We start from the raw sequence: 23333 nt of genomic DNA on the forward strand, positions 1-23333 counted from the left end.
GGTTCTTAGTGCGTATGTAATAAAAACACATAGGAGAGTGATGAGCCCTACGTGCAGCCAATTTATCCAGTTATACTAATTGTGGTGTAAAAATAACTTTAAGACGCTGAAAAAGTTAATAATGCAACGTTGAAGAGAATAGCTATGAATTAGCATGATCATGATGTTAGCTCACCCTTTTGAAAATTAAAGTACTAGAGCACGTAATACTTCCAAATACGATTTCACAAAATTGTCAACTAAATAGAGTCTTTATAGAGAATAGAATAGAGAAATCCAAATGAGTTGAATGAGTACTCAAGTAATCTTGAAGCTTGGAGCACTGGCCCCAGATATGGAAGGAAGTACGCCTTGTGCTACAACTACTTTGGCGATTAACTACGAGACTGTGCTTCAAAGACGAGAGACATGATGTTCAGCAGTAAACTGTTTAGTGACGAGAGCTTGTGATAGAAGTTTGCCGCCAGGCCCAATTTGCATACATAAATTATCAGTGGCATGACCGTGTGACAAACAATAAGCTATGATCACGCTAGTTACTTTGACATTGTATGGTGTAGACTGATAGCCGACCTGTCTATGCATGGTGTTTGGAAGATTCCCAAAGATTCCCAAAGATTGGAAAGCAGCATCGGTCATCCCCCTCTTCAAAGGGGGGGGGGACACTCTTGACCCAAACTGATATATCTATCCTACCCTGTCTTTCTAAGGTCTTCGAAAGCCAAGTTAACCTGTTACTCCTACCCCCTACTTTTTCGAACATTCTGTTAAAAATCACGCAACATTTCAGCGCCCTGCTGCTCATGCCAGGGATATAGTATATGCATATGATTAGTATGTATGGGTAGAAAACACTCAGACGTTTATAAAACTGGTTAAATCACGGCTGTGACTATAACAGAATGTGCGTTTCATCGAAAAGTGCAGGAAAATCTGATCACTGAAAATGGAAAAATATATCCATGCGCGACTTGAACCCATTGATAAAGGTGAACCACATTTAATGGGGCTGAGGTTGCAATACCTACAGCTTCCACACGTTGTCTAGAGTCTTGTCATTTGCCTACTATTTGTTTCTTGGTCAAACAGAGGCAAGGCAGCGCAGTTCTTCCGGTCTCCGACTGGATATTTTGGTTGAGATTTACCATTATTTCCAGACGGACAGCTAAAGAATATACTTCGCCTCGTGATCAATTTGATCGCTTATTAAAGTTTACTAATACCTAAAGTTACATTACAAAAGTATTTCGAAGTGTTTTGTGAAAGTTTATCGTCGACTTTTTTAATTTAAAAAAATGACGTTACGTTATAAGACGCTATTTTTTTAAGTTTATCACACAGTCTTCATAGATCGATATCTAGGCTATATATGGGCCGATTTAATCGGAAAAAAGACCCAATAGTGATTATGGGACATCTAGGAGTGCCAACAAAGAAGATGGTCAAAGGTAATGAATGTTTTATATTTTATTTGTGCGGTTTGTGTAGTGACGACTATGCTAATTATTTTGTTTACGTCCCCTGCGGGTCTTTTGGGGTGTTACATGCTATCAGATAATAGCTTCTCATGCTTTCGCCGAAAAAGCATTTTAAAAATCTGACTCGTTGCCTGGATTCACAACGAGTGTAGCTTTAATTCAATACCCTGCATGTGTATTTTAATGAACGTTTGAGTTTTAACTAGTACTATTAGCATTTAGCGTAGCGCATTTGCATTTCTAGATGTCTAGATGGGACGCCTGCATGTCCGGTAGGAGCAAGAGGTTAACAAACAGATTACCGACCATTTCGAATCCCACCGTACCTTCTCCGCTATGCAATCTGGTTTCAGAGCTGGTCATGGGTGCACCTCAGCCACGCTCAAGGTCCTAAATGATATTATAACCGCCATCGATAAGAAACAATACTGTGTAGCCGTTTTCATCGACCTGGCTAAGGCTTTCGACTCTGTCAATCACCACATCCTTATCGGCAGACTCAACAGCCTTGGTTTCTCAAATAATTGCCTCGCCTGGTTCACCAACTACTAGAGTTCAGTGTGTCAAATCGGAGGGCCGGTTGTCCGGGCCTCTGGCAGTCTCTATGGGGGTGCCACAGGGTTCAATTCTTGGGCCGACTCTCTTCTCTGTATATATCAATGATGTCGCTCTTGCTGCTGGTGAGTCTTATCCACCTCTATGCAGACGACACCATTCTGTATACCTTTGGCCCTTCTTTGGACACTGTGTTAACTACCCTCCAGACGAGCTTCAGTGCCATACAACTCTCCTTCCGTGGCCTCCAACTGCTCTTAAATATAAGTAAAACTAAATGCATGCTCTTCAACCGATTGCTACCCGCACCTGCCCGCACGGCCAGCATCACTACTCTGGACGGTTCTGACTTAGAATATGTGGACAACTACAAATACCTAGGTGTCTGGTTAGACTGTAAACTCTCCTTCCAGACTCACATAAAACATCTCCAAACCAAAATTACATCTAGAATTGGGTTCCTATTTCGCAACAAAGCATCCTTCACTCATGCTGCCAAACATACCCTTGTAAAACTGACCATCCTACCGATACTCGACTTCGGCAATGTCATTTACAAAATAGCCTCCAACACTCTACTCAACAAATTGGATGCAGTCTATCACAGTGCCATCTGTTTTGTCACCAAAGCCCCATATACTACCCACCACTGCGACCTTTACGCTCTCGTTGGCAGGCCCTCACTTCACACTCGTCGCCAAACCCACTGGCTCCAGGTCATCTACAAGACCCTGCCAGGTAAAGCCACGCCTTATCTCAGTTCGCTGGTCACCATAGCAGCACCAACCCGTAGCATGCGCTCCAGCAGGTATATCTCACTGGTCACCCCCAAAGCCAATTCCTCCTTTGGCCGCCTCTCCTTCCAGTTCTCTGCTGCAAATGACTGGAACGAACTACAAAAATTACTGAAACTGGAGACACTCATCTCCCTCACTAGCTCTAAGCATCAGCTGTCAGAGCAGCTCACAGATCACTGCACCTGTACATAGCCCATCTGTCAATAGCCCAAACTACCTCATCCCCTACTGTATTCATTTATTTATCTTGCTCCTTTGCACCCCAGTATTTCTACTTTGCACATTCATCTACTGCACATCTACCATTACAGTGTTTAATTGCTATATTGTATTTACTTCGCCACCATGGCCTATTTATTGCCTTACCTCCCTTATCTCCTCATTTGCACACATCGTATATAGACTTGTTTTTCTACTGTATTATTGAATGTATGTTTATTTACTCCATGTGTAACTCTGTATGTGTCGTACTGCTTTGCTTTATCTTGGCCAGGTCGCAGTTGTAAATGAGAACTTGTTCTCAACTCGCCTACCTGGTTAAATAAAAAAATACAACTGTGAAGGGAGGTCTGTGATTGCTACCAGTAGTTGTGGTATGACCACCATGGCGGGCGAAATCGGAGGCTGAAGCTTGCAGGGAGATGCATTCCCCCAATTCAGTACAGGAAAGATGTAGCCTGGTCCTTTGAAAGCTGAAGCAACACATGTAATGATAAACCATTTTATTAGACAACAAGCATGAAATCTAGCAGGTAACAAACTGCAGCTCACAGCCACAATTATTCATTAATATGTTCCAGTCAATGACAGCCCTGCCACTTGGTTTGCTACTGGGAGGGCTGAAACTAGGTTCAAGGACCGTCATAACAAATTGAAGTTAAGTTGTTTGCTGATACTGATGAACGATTACTGCTTTGAGGTCGGTTCGGTTTTGGTTTGATTATAAAGAAATTGTGAAGTTTTTTTAAATTTTAGCTTTGATAGTGGTTTTAAACATTTAAATGAGCTATGCACTGTGGGTCGAATGCTGTAAAACCACAGAATAAAACAATTAATTAAAGTCCCATGATGCTATTGACTGCCCATTACTGCCTATCACTTCTTAACCATAATTATTCACATTACTTTAATAAAATATTTCATTTGTTTTTATTTGATGACTATTATTTAATTCCAAGTCATCATCTCTGTAGAACTGCTGCCTATCCTGTCTGACAAAATAACGATTTTAGTAGTCCTTCAAAGTAATTAAGGCACACTTTTATGACTGCTGAACACCAACTATCAATCACTTAGAGCATGTATTTTCAGTTAGAGATTCCTTGTGAAGCAACTACTCTCTCCCACTTGATCGCGCATCTTCTGTCTCTTCTCTCCCAGATCGGACAAGTAGGAACGCAATGGATTATGGTCATTGTAGTTAATGACCACATTTTCTGCCCTAAACAATGTCAAATATTTGCCTGTTGGAAACTACAACTCTACTACTTCGCACAGTTCATGCTTGATCTCTTGAGAAACTGTGCATTGAGCTCACAGAAATAAACCTGTAAATTATAGTGGTTTAAAAATGACCGAAATGTTAGTTAATTGGTAAATTGCTCAGATAAACACTTTGTTGACAACAATGAATAGTGATGAGAAAATAAGCAGTAGGTGTTACGGGTTTCTTCTGGTGAAAGAGAGGAGGACCAAAATGCAGCGTGGTTATCTTTATACATCTTTAATAAAAGATGAAAAATACGAACAATTTACAAAAGCAATAAACATAACGTGAAAACCGACAACAGTCCTAACTGGTGCAAAACACAGAGACAGGAACAATCACCCACGAAATACCCAAAGAATATGGCTGCCTAAATATGGTTCCCAATCAGAGACAACGATAAACACCTGCCTCTGATTGAAAACCACTCTAGGCAACCATAGACTTACCTAGAATACTATACTACACACAACCCCATCAATCTACAAAAACCCCTAGACAAGACACACATAATCACCCATGTCACACCCTGGCCTAACCAAAATAATAAAGAGAACACAGAATACTAAGACCAGGGCGTGACAGTAGGAGGCATACTGAGCTCATGAAGCATTAATGAAATATTCCCCACTGAAATGTTTTAGGTTAAAATAACAGCGATATTGCAAAACACCACTGTGAAGTCGGCTACAATAAGACCTATGCATTTAGGCCAACATTACAATGTAAAATCTGGACGATAATGCCTACAGTCCTTTAGGATAGGCCAGATGTTGCCACAAATGGCTATAGAATGATAGAATGAATGCTTAAATCTAGTTTCTGTCATCTTTTGCAAAGCAGAGATGTTTAGGGACTGGGGAGAAAATAGAATAAAACAACAACAAATCTATAATATATAATAATAATATTTTCTGTGCAAAATGTCCAAATGACATCAGTTTGACCAGTTTTAAGGAAGAAGAAAGCTGTGAAAATGACCGTGTTTCTGATAAGATTTCAGTTTGGCTTCGATGCATATTTTATCTGGTTGAAGTACTGTCAGCTTTTATGATGCTTTTATGATGAATACAGCACCCCTACAGATCTTCTGTTCCCAAATTTAAAAAAATTGCCTGCATTTGGTGTATCATTTTGCTGCAAGAAATGCTTAATTCTGCAGGAGTTATTATTAAGGCTATAGCCCTATTCGAATTAGGATTATTAGAGAACGTTGCTTATGTATGTATTACTCCAGAATGTCTGTTATTCCAGAGGACGATACAGATGGAATAAAACATTTTCCAAACTACCCCCCTGTAATTCTTTTTTTTTTAAGAAAACAAGATTGACAGTTATGACGGCAGCCTGTAGGTTTTTTTTCTAGGTGTGAAGATATTTCTAGAAGTTCAGGTTATAACAGGATACACTGATAACTTGAGCTTGGTTTCTAAATCATACCAAACCATTATTGGTATAGTGTCGCCATAATATTTTCTGAATTGAGGAAGTGTGATCATAATCATTAGGATATTTTAGCGATCCACAGTAGAAGACGTCCTAAATGCCCCCCTGCCTTCAGATGTGAGCTAAACAGCTAACTTGCACTTGATATGCGTTTTTAGGCTATGGATGAGAAAGTGAGTTTGTTGTGTGCTGCTTTGTAAACATCAAGGGTTGGCTTATATAGGCGCAATATGTTTTTATGATGCATTTGGCGATGTTCAATTCATTCGCACAAAACATAAACACCTTCATTGTGAAGATTGATACATGTAAGCCCTTCCATATACAGTTGACGTCTGAGGTTTACATACACCTCAGCCAAATACATTTAAACTCAGTTTTTCACAATTCCTGACGTTTAATCCTAGTAAAAATTCCCTGTCTCTAGGTCAGTTAGGATCACCACTTTTTTTTTAAGAATGTGAAATGTCAGAATAATAGTAGAGAGAATTATTTATTTCAGATTATATTTCTTTCACATTCCCAGTGGGTCAGAAGTTTATATACACGCAATTAGTATTTGGTACCATTGCCTTTAAATTGTTTAACTTGGGTCAAACATTTTGGGTAGCCTTCCACAAGCCTCCCACAATAAGTTGTGTGAATCTTGTCCCATTCCTCATGACAGAGCTGGTGTAACTGATTCAGGTTTGTAGGCCTCCTTGCTCACACACGCTTTTTCAGTTCTGCCCACACACATTTTCTATAGGATTAAGGTCAGGGCTTTGTGATGGCCACTCCAATACCTTGACTTTGTTGTCCTTAAGACATTTTGCCACAACTTTGGAAGTATGGTTGGGTTAGGGTTAGTTTTGTGAAGTGCACCAGTCCCTCCTGCAGCAAAGCACCCCCACAACATAATGCTGCCACCCCCGTGCTTCACAGTTGGGATGGTGTTCTTCTGCTCAAGCCTCCCCATTTTCCCTTCAAACATAACGATGGTCAGTTCTATTTTTGTTTCATCAGACCAGAGGACATTTCTCCAAAAAGTACGATCTTTGTCCCCAGGCGCAGGAGAGTCAAAATGGAGTGTAAATGGAGTCTTTTAATAAATGTCCACAGAACATGCTCCATAACACTAAAAAGTACAGACATGATAAAACATGGGTACGAAGACCCGTCGCGCACCAACACAACAAATAAACAACACTGACAATAAAACAATCTCTGACAAAGACATGAGGGGAAACAGAGGGTTAAATACACAACAGGTAATGAATGGGATTGAAAACAGGTGTGTGGGAAGACAAGACAAAACCAATGGAAAATGAAAAATGGTACAATGATGGCTAGAAGACCGGTGACGTCGAACGCCGAGCACTGCCCGAACAAGGAGAGGCAACGACTTCGACAGAAGTCGTGACACCCATGTGCAGTTGCAAACCGTAGTCTGGCTTTTTTAGGACCGTTTTGGAGCAGTGGCTTCTTCCTTGCTGAGCGCCCTTTCAGATTATGTCGATATAGGACTCGTTTTACTGTGGATATAGATACTTTTGTACCTGTTTCCTCCAGCATCTTCACAAGATCCTTTGCTGTTGTTCTGGGATTGATTTGCACTTTTCGCACCAAAGTACGTTCATCTCTAGGAGACAGAACGCATCTCCTTTCTGAGCGTTATGGTGGCTGCGTGGTTCTATGGTGTTTATAATTGCGTGCTATTGTTTGTACAGATGAACGTGGTACCTTCAGGCATTTGGAGATTGCTCCTAAGTATGAACCAGACTTGTGGAGGTCTACAAAATAATTTCTGAGGACTTGGCTGATTTTCTCATGATGTCAAGCAAAGAGGCACTGAGTTTGAAGGTAGTCCTTGAAATACATCCACAGGTACACCTCCAAATGACTCAAATGATGTCAATTAGCCTATCAAAAGCTTCTAAAGCCATGACATCATTTTCTGGAATTTTCCAAGCTGTTTAAAGGCACAATCAACTTGGTGTATGTAAACGTCTGACCCACTGGAATTGTGATACAGTGAATTATAAGTGAAATAATCTGTCTGTAATTGTTGGAAAATTTACTTGTGTCATTAACAAAGTAGATGTCCTAAACGACTTGCAAAAACTATAGTTTGTGAACAAGAAATTTGTGGAGTCGTTGAAAAACTAGTTTTAATGACCCCAACTTAAGTGTATGTAAACTTCCGACTTCAACTGTATATGCTATGCACTTCAATTTATTGAATCAGTTATTGTATTCTTTGTATAGCACCTCACAATCATCACACATAACATAGCTGCAGTAGCGGATTTAGGTATAGGCGACATGGGCAGCCGTCTCGGGCGCCTCTAGCCGGGGGTGGCATTGGGCGCCCACACCAAAAAAATCAGGAATGGTGACATTTGCGCGAACGGTTTTCTATCGCTCATTTGCACGTCACGTCAATGATATCATGTCACTGTGTGGGACTGTGGGTAACGTAACCTTGTCGGTGTGGGCACCCTGATTCTAGTTTGTGAGCTAGGCAGGCTGCTGCCTGGGAAGGTCTCCCACTCAGAAGAACGAGATGGAGAGGGGGGTGGGGTTATGTTGACCTCGAGTCTCCCTACTGGAAGTCTGAGGTAGGGGGAGCAGGGGAATCTATCAAATAGCACACCTCTAACTTTGTACAGTAGTAATGCAATAAGTAAAATCAGTCACACTACAAAAAGCTACCAAATAAACCACAATTCATTCATAATACTTCACAGACATATTGTTGCATTTTACTGGTTTGTGCGAAATCGTTAAGAATAATTAAGTCTTATTTTTGTGCATATTTTTTATATTTATATAGTTTTAAATGTTATGATTATTCATTTGTTCCAAATGTTTAAAAAAATATATATATTATTATATATATAATATTTAGTTAGTGCAGAATATGTTTTTTTTTTGGCGGGGGGCACTGAAGGGGGGGTTTCCCCAGGGAGCCATATTAGGTGACTTTTACTTGAGTCATTTTATATTAAGTTATCTTTACTTTTACTCGAGTATTACAGTTGGGTACTTTTTCCACCACTGGTGAAAAGAGAGCAAGGTAGCTATTACCCAGGTATGCCCATAGGTTGTTTAGCAAGCGTGGGAAAGTTGCATTAGTCAGCTCTGCTCATTGGCCATAGGGTAATAGGTGACTGACATTCTGCACATGGCTATTTGATAGTAAAGGACGAGGAGTGACATGACGTTGATGAGCGCATCAACATCAAATATAAATTCCCATAGAGAGGAAACGATGTGAATATGGGATGCCGTCAAAGCAGCACACCATTCAGACCGCCTTACTGATTGGACCTACATTATCACCTACATATCTCTTATCCACAGCAACATGCAATCAGGTCATTCCACTTAAGTAGGCAAAACAACCATAAACAGTGCATTCGGAAAGTATTCAGACCCCTTGATTTCCCCCACATTTTCTTATGTTAATGTCCTCATTAATCGAAACACAATAATACCCCATAATTACAAAGCGAAAACAGGTTTGTATTTGTTTGTGCAAATTGACCACATTTTGTTTTGAAATTCCTTATGTACATAAGTATTCAGACCCCTCGCTATGAGACTCGAAATTGAGCTCAGGTGCATCCTGTTTCCATTGATCATCCTTGATGTTTCTACAACTTGGAGTCCACCTGTGGTATATTCAATTATATTGGACTCGGCGTTGCCTTAAGGCATGAGGGTATACCACACCAGCTGTTTGAGCAGCTGCCCCTGGGCCCTGAGGACACAGCTCCACCACCTCATCCTCTCCTATAAAGAAAAGGTCACGTGGGCAAACCAAAGGGGACTAACTAGGGGTCAGAAGTGGTGCTGTTATTGATGTAGGTACTGTAAGCCATTGAGAACACATGGTAATTTGCAAAAATCAATATTCAATATTCAGGCCTTCATCTCAGTGGGAATGTGGGTTGTGGGGGAATTTTAAAACAGCCAGCATGTACTGCTTGTAAAACAACAAGGAGATGCACTTCAAATTTTTCTGCAAAAATCAAGTATTTTCATCAACTTAACCTTAAATTTAAAAACAGTGAATGATTCATATCATTGTATTGTCTCATGTTCAGTATTGACCAGAGGCCTGATGTTTCAGCTGCTCTGATTAACTGTGTCACTCTGCGGCCTCCTGAGCCTCTCTCTCTCACAGCAGGGTGGGCCCCTAATGAACAAGGTGTGTGTGTGTGTGTGTGTGTGTGTGTGTGTGTGTGTGTGTGTGTGTGTGTGTGTGTGTGTGTGTGTGTGTGTGTGTGTGTGTGTGTGTGTGTGTGTGTGTGTGTGTGTGTGTGTGTGTGTGTGTGTGTGTGTGTGTGTGTGTGTGTGTGTGTGTGAGAGATCATACTTTGGGATTGCTATTGTTATCGTGATGGCAGCATGAGTCATGTTTGTGGCTGATTTTTAACATTGCTGCCGACGCTGACAAGGTTGTGAACTCAGACGGCCAAAGGCAGGGCTTTTGGTTTGATATTGGTATATAGCATTTCTATTTTAATGCTTTCAGGGGGCCAAAATTGAATATGCGCTGTATTTACACGTTAGTATCATCAGTTGTATCCAAGCCTTAGTTAGCATACTTTAATTACCATGGTTCAAGTCAAATATCATATGAGTCACCAGTGTTTTTCCCTTCTCAGTAAACTATGCAAATGGGCTTTGGGTCCTAGAAAAAAATCCTACATAAATCTAATGTATTTTTATTAGCATTTCTATAATGAGGAAGGATGAGTATTTCTGAGTGCATCTTGTCATGGTAATTTCCTGTATTACTAAACATTGAGAGAGCAAACCACACACAAGTCAGAGTTATATTATAAAGTCCATCTTTAATTATATATGAGCTTCACCATAGCCCTGTGACTCTCAGATCAACTCAGTGTCTATAAATTAATTCTCTGAGAGTGCTTACAAAATCATTCTTAGCATAATTTCTAGCCAAGACACACCCCTCTCAACTCACATGACGAATAACATATCTTAGGAACATTACAAAGGAAGAACTTTTAATTGAGAGAGGAGTATCCCATAGCCAGACAGCATTAGCTATAAATTACTGTTCAGTTTGGTCTCTTTAGACGAGATTCCAATCTCATTCTTGGTACCACTTAGAACCAAAACATTACCTCATCCAATGGCATATATCAATTGTCAATTCTAGATACCCCCATCTCAAATACAATCCCTCCTGGACAAGCTCACGGAGACAGTGAGCCTCTTAGGTCATATACTAGGTCAAGATAAGGGCAACCTCAGAGGGGACATACAATAGTTTCAGACACATTCCCATAAGAAGACAAGCCTCCATTCTGTCCTCCTCCCCTTCTGATATTCTTCATAGCATCACATGGTTTAACAGATACATTGACATATGAAGACAAGCCTGACCTCTCCCCTCTCTGGGCCCCAAGTGACTGAGCCCTAGCTGAGAAGGGATAACTGCAACTGCCAACAGTATAGTCCAAAAGAAGACATTCTAATGACAAAAATAAGATAAAACATCTTATTTATCTATGTTACCTAACTAATTCTGATTCAGCCACGACATTACCCTCTCAAGGGACATTGTCCCTTCTGGAGAATCAGAACAGTAATTACGTACTCAATATTTAATATAAAATAAAAAACAAAATCCCTTCAATGTCAAATACCTTAGCTTATATGTAAGCTTTTTCCCTTCTGAAACTAAGTTTACAACCTTTATTCTACAATACAAACTTGCACAGGTTTAATCACACAGAATAATCAATTGTTGAGAAAAATACAAATATAACATAGAAATACATGAGTTACATGAGAACCAGTGTCTAAACACAGACGTCGTCACAACATATAGGACAGGCATCCCTCTAAGTCCTTATGCTCAGAGATGTAGTCAGGAATGGAGAATGGGTCAGGGAAATCATTCATATTCCAAATCATAATTAAAAAATCAAATATTTATCCAACCAAAATTTAGAATGACATTGCTCAGTGATTCAAATTGGTCTTATCACTATTAGTAAAAAAATCACTTCAACACACATCAATATTAGCAGAATTTACATTCATATTAACATTCAGTATAATTATCCCATAATTCTACTATTAACGTTTTTAATCACGATTATAATACAGATCAGTATCTCAATGCATTCTTAATCTAAATTACTATAATTTTACGTGGTGTAGACCTCTACAATCAACCTGATCATGGGATGGCCCATGATAATGTCCCAATTTCAATGTTTCATCTTTACCACTCATTATTATGTCTTGTCCTTTCTTCAACCATGATACCAGCAACATAAGAAACGTTTAGAACAGATTTCTCTCCATCCTCACTCCACGTGGACTCCTCTCACACTCCTGAGAGAAACATGAAACAAAAGCAGTTGATAGCTTAGATCGGATACTGTACACCGACTTCTGGCTTGGTTCCTTTCTTCCGGTAGAAGTGGTCCAGACAGGGCCTTATTCAACGCCTCAATAGCCTATATTATATGTAACCTTAGAAATACAGTGTATTCAGGAAATATTCAGACCCCTTGACTTTTTCCACATTTTGTTACGTTACAGCCTTATTCTTAAATTTATTAGATTACACACAATACCCCATAAAGACAAAGTGAAAACAGGTTTTTAGAAATGTTTTCAAATGTAAAAAAAAACAGACCCTTTGTTATGAGACTCGAAATTGAGCCTCCCGAGTAGCGCAGCGGTCTAAGGCACTGCAGTGCTTGAAGCGTCCCTACAGATCCGCGTTCGACTCCGGGCTGTGTCACAGTGAGGTGACTCACAACTGGCCCAGCATCGTCTGGGTTAGGAGAGGGTTTGGCCTGCTGAGATGTCCTTTTCCCATCGTGCTCTAGCGACTCATGTGGCAGTCCGGGTGCATGCACGCTGACACTGGCTTCTGGGTTATGCGCCCAGTGTGTCACGAAGCAGTGCGGCTTGGCAGTGTCTTGTTTCATAAGGACGCATGGCTCTCGACCTTCGCCACTACCGAGTCCATACCGGAGTTGCAGCGATGGGACAAGACTGTAACTACCAATTGGATATATCATGAAATTGGGGAGAAAAAAGGGAAAAAATATAATTGAGATGGTTTGGGATGAGTTGGACCGCAGAGTGAAGGAAAGGCAGTGAACAAGTGCTTAGCATGTATGGGAACTCCTTCAAGACTGTTGGAAATGCTTTCCAGGTTGTCATTGTAAATAAGAATTTGTTTTTAACTGACTTGCCTAGTTAAATAAAGGTTTTATCAAATAACAATTCCAGGGGAAGCTGGTTGAGAGAATGCCAGTGTGTGAGTGTGCAAAGCTGTCGTCGAGGCAAAGGGTGGCTACTTTGACAAATCTCAAATATAAAATATATTGATTTGTTTAAGACTTTTTTTATTACTACATGATTCCATATGTGTTCTTTCATAGTGTTGATGTCTTCACTCTTATTCTACAATGTAGAAAATAGTAAAAATAAAGAAAAACCCATGAATGACTAGGTGTGTCCAAACTTTTGACTGGTACTGTATATAAATAAAAATATCTATATAATTTATATATTTACAAAAAAATATGGGGGATTGGAAATGATGCTGCAGACAATTGCATTGATAAAAGCCAGTCTATCTACAATATTAAATCTGATCTACCCCTTTTTCACCCATGGCTGCGTGGCCACATATGCCTCCAACTCAATCTTCAAGTTTGCAGACGAAACAAAAGTAGTAGGCCTGATTACCAACAATGACGAGACAGCATACAGGAAGGATGTGAAGGCCCTGGTGGAGTGGTGCCAAGAAAATAACCTCTCCCTCAATATCAACAAAAACGAAGGAGCTGATCATGGACTTCAGGAGACATCAGAGGGAGCACACACCCATCCACATTGACGATAGAGAAGGTGAAAAGCTTCATGTTCCTCGGCGTACACATCACTGATAATCTGAAATTGTCTACCCACACAGAGAGTGTGGAAGAGAAGGCGCAACAGCGCCTCTTCAACCTCAAGAGGCTGAAAAAATTTGGCTTGGTTCCTAAGACCTTCAAAAACTTCGGTCGACCCAACGCATCACACTGCCTGCCCTCCAAGACACCTACAGCACCCGATGTCACAAGAAGGACAAAAAGATAATCAAGGACATCAACCCCCTGAGCCATGGCCTTGATTGGAGTCCACCTGTGGTAAATTCAATTTATTTGGACATGATTTGGAAATGCACACAGCTGTCTCTACAAGGTCCCACAGTAAACTAGTGCATTTCAGAGCAAAAACCAAGCCATGAGGTCGAAGGAAATGTCCGTAGAGCTCCGAGACAGGATTGTGTCGAGGCAGAGATCTGGGGAAGGGTACCAAAACATTTCTGCAGCATTGAAGGTTCCCAAGAGCACAGTGTCCTTCATCATTCTTAAATGGAAGAAGTTTGGAACCACCAAAGATCTTACTGGAGCTGACCGCCCGACTAAACTGAGCCATCGGGGGAGAAGGGCCTTGGTCAGGGAGGTGACCAAGAACCCGATGGTCACTCTGACAGAGTTCCAGAGTTCCTCTGTGGAGATGGGATAACCTTCCAGAAGGACAACCATCTCTGCAGCACTCTACCTTTATGGTAGAGTTGCCAGACGGAAGCCACTCCTCAGTAAAAGGCACAATATAGCCCGCTTGTAGTTTGCCAAAGGTGCCTAAAGGACTCTCAGACATTGAGAAACAAGATTCTCTGGTCTGAGGAAAGAAAGATTGAACTCTTTGGCCTGAATGTTAAGTGTCACATCTGGAGGAAACCAGGCACCACTCATCATCTGGCCAATACCATCCCTACGGTGAAGCATGATGGTGGCAGCATCATGCTGTGAGAATGTTTTTCAGTGGCAGGGAGCTTGTCCAACCTGACAGATCTTGAGAGGATCTGCAGAGAATAATAGGAGAAACTCTCCAAATACAGGGCTACCAAGCTTAGTGTCATACCCAAGAAAAGTCGAGTCTATAATCGCTTCCAAAGGTGATTGAAGAAGGTATTGAGTAAAGGGTCTGAATACTTATCTAAATGATATATTTCTGTTTTTAATTTGTAATAAATTTACAAATGCCTAAAAACTGGTTTTTGCTTTGTCATTATGGGGTATTGTGCGTAGATTGCTGAGAGTTTAATAAAAAAAATATTTTAGAATAAGTCTGTAACGTAACAAAATGTGGAAAAAGTGAAGGGGTCTGAATTTTTCCCAAATGCGCACTATATGTTGATGATTCAACCTTTTGCGCATCTGCAACCACAGCTAGTGAAATCTCTGCAACCCTAAACAATGAGTTGTAGTCAGTTTTAGAATGGGTGGCCAGCAATAAACTGGTCCTTAAGATCTCTAAAACTAAGAACATCGTATTTGGTACAAATCATTACCTTAGTTCTAGACCTCAGCTGAATCTGATAATGAATGGTGTGGCTGTTGAGTAAGTTAAGGAGACTAAATTACTTGGTGTTACCTTAGATTGTAACTGTCATTGTAGTAAAAAAATATTGATTCAATGGTTGCAAAGATGGTGAGAGGTCTGTCTGTCATAAAGAGATGCTCTGCTTTTTTGACACCACACTCCACAAAGCAAGTCCTGCAGGCTCAAGTTTGATCTTATCTTGATTATTGTCCAGTCATATGGTCAAGTGCTGCGAGGAAGGATCTTTTTATAAGAAACATTAATGTGTTGGAAATTCCAAATTGTTTGCGTAGTAAATGTACACACAGCGCTGACACACACGCTTGGGGTATTTTCACAGTCCCCAAGTCCAGAACAAGCATTTTGTGACACTCGCAATAACATCTGCTAAATGTGTATGCGACCAATAGATTTGGATTGGAACACATTCAAGGAAAACATATAGTATTATCCAGAGCCATGACTGCATGGAACTCCCTTCCATCTCATATATGCTCAAGTGAACAGCAAACCTGGTTTCACAAAACAAATAAGACAACACCTCACGGTAAAACGCATCTCTCCCATGTAAACCTACTTTTTGTGTGTATGTACCATTGGAAAATAATTTTGGTTCCAACCAACCAATCATTTCATTCTGAACTGAACCATCATTTTTTAAATTCTGTTTCATTTTTAAACTTTGAATCCTATAGTTTTTTTTATTTTTAACCTTAATCTCATTAAATGACTTCACCAATTAGTGTGGATAGAGCAGGCAATCTAAACAAGATGCGACTGAAATGTTACAGGTGGGGAGAGAGCGAGAGAGTGTTGAGGAGGAGGCTTGAAGAGCTGGGCATCTTGTTATGGCATGCATTATCTGAGTTAGGTCCACATAATTATACCTAGAGGATTGGCTTCTATGAAGGCACTTTGAATGTCCTTTTTGAGCTAGCTAGCTAACAAGCTTGAGCTAGGTAGCTAATAAGCTTGTGTGCAGAGCTGCACCAGAATTGAAAGAAAAAAAACGTTTTACATTTTAGTAGTTAATAAATCTAATGTGAAACATGATAAGTAGGATAATATAGTATTAGTATCCTTAACTGTGCCTGACCACCTTGATTCAGTGTTATGTAGCAAAATTTGAAATGGTGTTTTTGACATTGGATAAAAGCAGACACAGAGCTACAAAATGTTATATCATACACTGCATTTGATGAACAATGGGAAAGTAATTCTGCTTTGAAAGTTGATGAACTTGTAATCCCACTTTTGAGAAAGTGGCCATTGAATGTTTTGGTACACCTACTGGAGAGAGCTTTGTCTACACCTATTCAGCACTGTTCACGCCCTCTAAAGCCAGACCCACCCATCTCTTTAAGGATTCACATGTGAGGTAATGTGCTAAACACTAAGTAGTGTAGTAAAGATTAAGACTAAAAGTGGTAAAAGTTGTAGCCTACAATAAGAAAAAATTCCAGGTAAACAGAAAGTGTCCAGATAACAAATATTGTATAAATATTAGATGATTCTTACCCAGACACACTTGTCTAAATTGGTGAAAGAAATGCTATAACCCCCAGCCACATCTAGCTCAGTGGATGGGTCACTGCAGAAGGTATAAACAGTACAGTAAATGGTTACTTGCATAGTAGCAATATCAAAAATAGATGGAGTCAATATAAAGAAAATATAAGAAAAAGTGTCAATGCCACTGGGAACTCGCACCCCAGTGATGAACTGGTCCGTTCAAACCACGCATGAACAAGGGAATCTATATTCGGAGAGCCTGTTTCTTTCCTGCCCTTGACTTTGGTGCAGGGCATGTGATGTCCATAGTCTCTTCATCGCAAAACTCCCTAATCTTCTCAGAAATGTAAGTTTGTCTTGCTGTTTCCAGTCCAAGTGGTGCTTGTACAGGCAGACCATCTATTGGAGGAATGATGTCGGCGTTGCGCAGGAGCTGAAACCTGGTCCCGACTGAGTCCGAACGCTCATTGGCAACAACAACACCAGGCTCCAGAGCATCAAAGCTGTAAAACAGGAAATAAGAAAACAAATTTGAGGAGAAATTACAACCTTGCAAAACATCAATTCACCTCTCAAGTTTAGATAAGAAGAATAACCTTATACAATGCAATTAAAATGATATTCTCCTGAAGTGTTGGTACTGCTTGATCTGCGGCAGCGGCCTGAAGTACGAAGTCAGGTGTTGTTGCCAGCCATAGCTTTCCACTAGTACCATACAATCCTCTAGTCCAAACAGCTATGGGATGTTGACCCCTGTCGCAGTGCTGTCCTTCGCAACACCAGCAATCTCGAGACCACAAACTTGTTTGTTTTTTTCACCAATGCAGTTATCACAATTCAGATCCACATGTGTTTCTCCAATTCCGTAGTTGGTGAAGAAATGGTGCTAATACAGAAATAATGGGAGATCAATAAAATTAGTGCCAATCATGTTGGAGGTAAATTAAACAATCAAAACGTGTTGTTTATGCTGATGCTGAAAGACAAATTCTAGATACAAATATTTTAGCATAGTAGCAGGTTGCCTAGTTGTTAGAGCTTTGGGCCAGTAACCAAAATGTTGCTGGATCGAATCCCCGAGCTGACAATGTAAAAATCTGTTGTTAGCTAACATTAGGCTATAACTAGCAATGCAAATGGCTTTCTGAGATAATATTACTTCACAGATCATACATGTAATGTTAAAGTGCCAGCCACCTAATGTTAGCTAGCTAGCTAACAGTAAGCTTTAACTTGCATTGAAAACAACATTCTGACAAAATTAGAAATGTATAATATCTGAAACTGTAGATAGACTCTTACCCGTGTACATGAATGAACGCTTCACAGCAGACTGCAATCCCTTTCATTAAATAAGATGTCCTGTGTAGTTTCCGTTTTGTTTGTACAGCTTGCTTGGCCCGTTTGTCAAGTCACTCTGGTTCACACTGACCATGTGCAATGCCACAAAAATCGTCCTCCTGAAAGTAGTCCATCACAACTTTTTCTCACTGACCTTTGTCAATAGCGCCTGATAAATTCATAGCAGCAATATTATTGAGAGCAGTAGCAACACATTTGCAGTTTTCCATGGCTAACTTTATATCTTTTGCAAAAATGTTTTTTTTAAACTGTTTTTTTGCTTTGTCAGTATGGAGTATTGCGTGTAGATGGATAAGGGGGAAAGCAATTGAATCTCTTTTAGAATAAAGCTGTAAACGTAACAAAATGTGGAAAAAGTCAAGGTGCCTGAATACTTTCCAAATGCACTGTCTGCAAATATGTCCCGTGTTTGCGTTTTACACCTCCAGCAGAATAGTTACATTTGTGTGCATGATATTCAGTTTCACTGGCATGTAGTACGTTCTATGGATGGTCTTAAACTGCAGTCATTTATGTCTGGGATGATATAAACATGACTGGGCATTCAAACATATCTGTATCCATTCATTATCATCAGTGTTGTCTCCCAGGTTTTCCTCACATTTTTGTTTTACTTGTTGTGTGTCATCAGGAAAAGCCTCTATCAACCCTTGATACAGTTTGGAAATCAACTTTAGAGGTTTGTCAGACTGCCTTAAAATAGTTTGAAGCTTCTTGCTTTTCCAGTGTTTGCTGCACAGAGAAAATAGTGTTGTATCTGCAAAAATTCCCCTCAGCTCCATAACCAGACTGGTCTTCCCTGGCTGCCTGACCCTGATGAGACCCCTGTCACCATCTGATCCTGCTCAGATAAGACATGACAAAGAATTACATTGGTGTACATTTATACGTTATATTATCCATGAATATAATCAATGGTTCAACAATCTAAATAACCGTTTATCCCAGACTGTAGCCTACCCATCAACTCCAGATGGAACTTTGTATCCATTCACTGATTGTTATAATGTACTGCAAAATGTACCTGAGCTCTGTAGAGTGGTCTTCCCTGGCTGTCTGACCCTGCTAAGACATAATGAGCATAGTGTTGCGTACTGACTGTGCACTATGAAAGTGATGCCTGTAGAGCTGTTTATACCATGTCTGTGTGAAAAGTAGGGAGTTAGCTGTGAGGAAACTGACAGATTGATAACGTTACATTGCTATACTGACTAAGAAAAACGCAGAAAAACGTCAGAATATCGGTCTTCAATCATTTGGCTGCTGGTTTCATCGTTTGATTCAGGTCTAGTGTAATTGAGTCAAAAATAATAGCTAAAGTCAGTGAGCGAGCTAGCTAGCTAGCTAACTTTAGTCGGTTACATTAGTAGTACATCAGCACTGGGAGTAAATATTTATTTATCTGTCAAACAGCAGTTACCTTGCTAGCTACATCAGTCAACTAAAGAGTAGCCCATTTCATCTCTGCTTGCTTTTACAACTCTGAGAAAAAGTGCAGACAGCAGCTGCCTCTGTCCCATCTCTCCAGCCTTTCCGAAGCATTGACTTCATACAGCCGGCTGATACCGGAAAACGGCCTACCTGACCTCCCTGAGGCGTCTGCATGGTCCTAAAGCATACCGGAGCCACGTTTTGTATCACAGCTCAATTAGAAAACTATTTCAGAATGTGGGGAGGTCATGTCACCCCTGTCCCCAGGTGAAAATAGACAACCAATGGCAAGTTGTTGATGCCTATGATTATGCCTGTATCATCCCAGTTGACAAAAGAGTTACCAAACTGTTGGACCTTGACACCCACTACTGTTCAATCGACATAGGCTTCTACTACTTAATCTCCACCACTTATCTGCGTTTCCTCATCCTGATGGGGTCCTTTACCTACCATCTCCTGAGATGGAAGGTGGTCTATGCCTACCACCTCTTCCTGGCTTATCTCCACGATACAAAGAGGAGGAAGAGACATGCGCCTCATTGAGGTCAGTACGATGCCACTGTCTTCTACAATGCCCACGATGAGCCTTGGGTCCTGGGGGAGCTTCTGCCAAAGCTGAAGAGAGAGCAGGGGTGGAGGTTGTCTGCACCACCGGTTCTTCGAGCCAGGCAAACCCATCATAGACAACATCACAGACGCCATCTCCGGGAGCCGCAAGATCATCGACATGATCAGTCGTCGCTACCTGGAGAGTGAATGGTACTCTCGGGAGATGCAGATGTCCAGCTTCAGTCTGTTTGATGAGCAGAAGCATGTGTTGATCCTGGTGTTTCTGGATTAGTTCCCGGACCAGCAGTTATCGCCCGACCATCGCATGTTGAGGCTGGTGAAAAGACTCACCTACTTGAGTTGGCCCAGAGCTGGGGAGCAAACTGGGATCTTCTGGGATAAACTCCGGGTGGCTTTGTAGACCAGGGACTGCCCTGCTGAGGAGAAACCCATCCTCTCCGGGGTAGAGAGGGCATGATAGTGACATTCTAAATGTAAAGCCAATTGACCTGAAGCTGGACAAAAAAACATGTATAATAAGTTAAATAAAAGTCTAAGTGTATAAACTGCAATATTATTTCCAACAGAGGGATTAACTCATGTGTATATGTACTATAATGTACTTTAATCAGAAACTGAGTTGGGCAAATGTTATGCAATTTCGTGATGAGATGTACAGATAATTAATTTGACCCATATTGCCAGAGCAAAATAATCCTGCAGCAACAGGATTTGAACGTTTAGTCCATAATGTTGCTTTATCGGTGGTTAAACTATTAGCTTGCCAATGTAACTGTTATGAAAGTTATATTGCCAATTTGTTTTGTTCTTTAAATGCAACTTTAAACGTGTACATGACACTGTATCGTTTTGACAATATCGCAATATTATTTTTGCAATCGTTGGCTGTACCTGCAACAAAACTCCATTATTTCTCCTTCATAGCTTGTTCTCCATCTTCTATGTTTTCATATCTTATTTCCATGACTGATCAAAACTCATTTTCACATGGCTCCCTTGTCCCTTTACAGCAGACATGGTAAACAATATGTTTGGACCATGGAACCACAATAAAATCTCAATGTTGCTATCGCAATACATATACAAGTGTGAGAATCGCACGTGTTAATGCGTTAGTGTGGGTTTTCAGTGAATTTATGTAAATCACTAAGCTCATCTGCATTTCCTGCAGTGCAGGAAAATTCTCAGCAATAAAAGAGTGATTATTCAGATCCTACATCTTTAGAATATGATGTTTTCACTTCCCTAATTTTCTCTTCACCTCCCTACCCTAATTTTTCTGTTTTGTCTCATTTAGTTGATTATGCAAACTCTAGAGATCGGCAGCCTAGTGGTTGGTGCGTTGGGCCTGTAACCAAAATGTTGCTGGATCGAATCCCCGAGCTGACACGGTAAAAATATGTCATTCTGCACCTGAGCAAGTCACTTAACCCACTGTTCCCCGGGCGGCGAAGACGTGGATGTCAATTAAGGCAACCTCCCCGCACCTCTCTGATCAAATCAAAGTTTATTTGTCACGTGCGCCGAATACAACAGGTGTAGACCTTACAGTGAAATGCTTACTTACAGGCTCTAACCAACAGTGGAAAAAGGGAACAATTAGGTAAGTAAAGAAATAAAAACAACAATATATAAGACATGGAAAAATATTGGTAGCGAGGCTATAACAGTAGCGAGGCTATAACAGTAGCGAGGCTATAACAGTAGCAAGGCTATAACAGTAGCGAGGCTATAACAGTAGCAAGGCTATAACAGTAGCGAGGCTATAACAGTAGCGAGGCTATAACAGTAGCAAGGCTATATACAGTCACCGGTTAGTCGGGCTGATTGAGGTAGTATGTACATGTAGATATGGTTAAAGTGACTATGCATATATGATATACAGAGAGTAGCGTAAAAGAGGGGTTGGAGGGTGGCGGGACACAATGCAGATAGCCCAGTTATCCAATGTGCGGGGTCACTGGTTGGTCAGGCCAATTGAGATAGTATGTACATGCATTTATAGTTAAAGTGACTATGCATATATGATAAACAGAGAGTAGCAACAGCGTAAAAGAGGGGTTGGGGGGGCACACAATGCAAATAGTCCAGGTAGCCATTTGATTACCTGTTCAGGAGTCTTATGGCCTAGACTTGGCACTTCGGTACCGCTTGCCATGTAGTAGGAGAGAGAACAGTCTATGACTGGGGTCTTTGACACTTTTTTAGGGCATTCCTCTGACACCGCCTGGTGTAGAGGTCCTGGACGGCAGGCAGCTTATCCCCAGTGATGTACTGAGCCATATGCACTACCCTCTGTAATGCCTTGCAGTCGGAGTCCGAGGAATTGCCGTACCAGGCAGTGATGCAACCAGTCAGGAGGCTCTCGATGTTGCAGCTGTAGAACCTTTTGAGGATCTCAGGACCCATGCCAAATATGTTTAGTTTCCTGAGGGGAATAGGCTTTGTCGTGCCCTCTTCACGACTGTCTTGGTGTCAAATGCGGAAGAGACATTTCAGTTGATTGCATTCAGTTGTACAACTGACTAGGTATCCCCTTTCCCTTACTAGTTATCTATACAGTGGGGCAAAATAGTATTTAGTCAGCCACCAATTGTGCAAGTTCTCCCACTTAAAAAGATGAGAGAGGCCTATAATTTTAATCATACACTTCAACTATGACAGACAAAATTAGAAAAAAAATCCAGAAAATCACATTGTAGGATTTTTAATGAATTTATTTGCAAATTATGGTGGAAAATAAGAATTTGGTCACCAACAAATAAGCAAGATTTCTGGCTCTCACAGACCTGTAACTTCTTCTTTAAGAGGCTCCTCTGTCCTCCACTCGTTACCTGTATTAATGGCACCTGTTTGAAGTTGTTATCAGAATAAAAGACACCTGTCCACAACCTCAAAAAGTCACACTCCAAACTCCACTATGGCCATGACCAAAGAGCTGTCAAAGGACACCAGAAACAAAATTGTAGACCTGCACCAGGCTGGGAAGTCTGAATCTGCAATAGGTAAGCAGCTTGGTTTGAAGAAATCAACTGTGGGAGCAATTATTAGGAAATGGAAGACATACAAGACCACTGATAATCTCCCTCGATCTGGGGCTCCATGCAAGATCACACCCCGTTGGGTCAAAATTATCACAAGAACGGTGAGCAAAAATCCCAGAACCACACGGGGGGACCTAGTGAATGACCTGCAGAGAGCTGGGACCAAAGTAACAAAGCCTACCATCAGTAACACACTACGCCGTCCTGCCAGACGTGTCCCCCTGCT

At 40.8% G+C, this 23333-nt stretch overlaps 1 protein-coding gene and 1 long non-coding RNA gene across 5 annotated transcripts in view; one reads left to right on the forward strand and one right to left on the reverse strand.

The window, feature by feature from the left end:
* LOC124036052 (small G protein signaling modulator 1-like) overlaps positions 1–23333 on the forward strand; it is an 83954-nt gene that overhangs the window by 14351 nt on the left and 46270 nt on the right. The window lies entirely within an intron of this gene.
* LOC124036053 lies at positions 16379–19586 on the reverse strand. 2 transcript variants are annotated; one of them, XR_006838843.1, is made up of 4 exons: positions 19480–19586; positions 18000–18157; positions 17294–17583; positions 16379–17200 (listed from the first exon to the last, which is right to left on the reverse strand). It is a non-coding gene; the product is annotated as an uncharacterized LOC124036053 (long non-coding RNA). The 2 variants fall into 2 exon arrangements; XR_006838842.1 differs by having other exon boundaries at positions 18000–19571.

The sequence above is a fragment of the Oncorhynchus gorbuscha genome, linkage group LG05 (assembly GCF_021184085.1).
Source record: "Oncorhynchus gorbuscha isolate QuinsamMale2020 ecotype Even-year linkage group LG05, OgorEven_v1.0, whole genome shotgun sequence".
Lineage (NCBI taxonomy): Eukaryota > Metazoa > Chordata > Actinopteri > Salmoniformes > Salmonidae > Oncorhynchus > Oncorhynchus gorbuscha.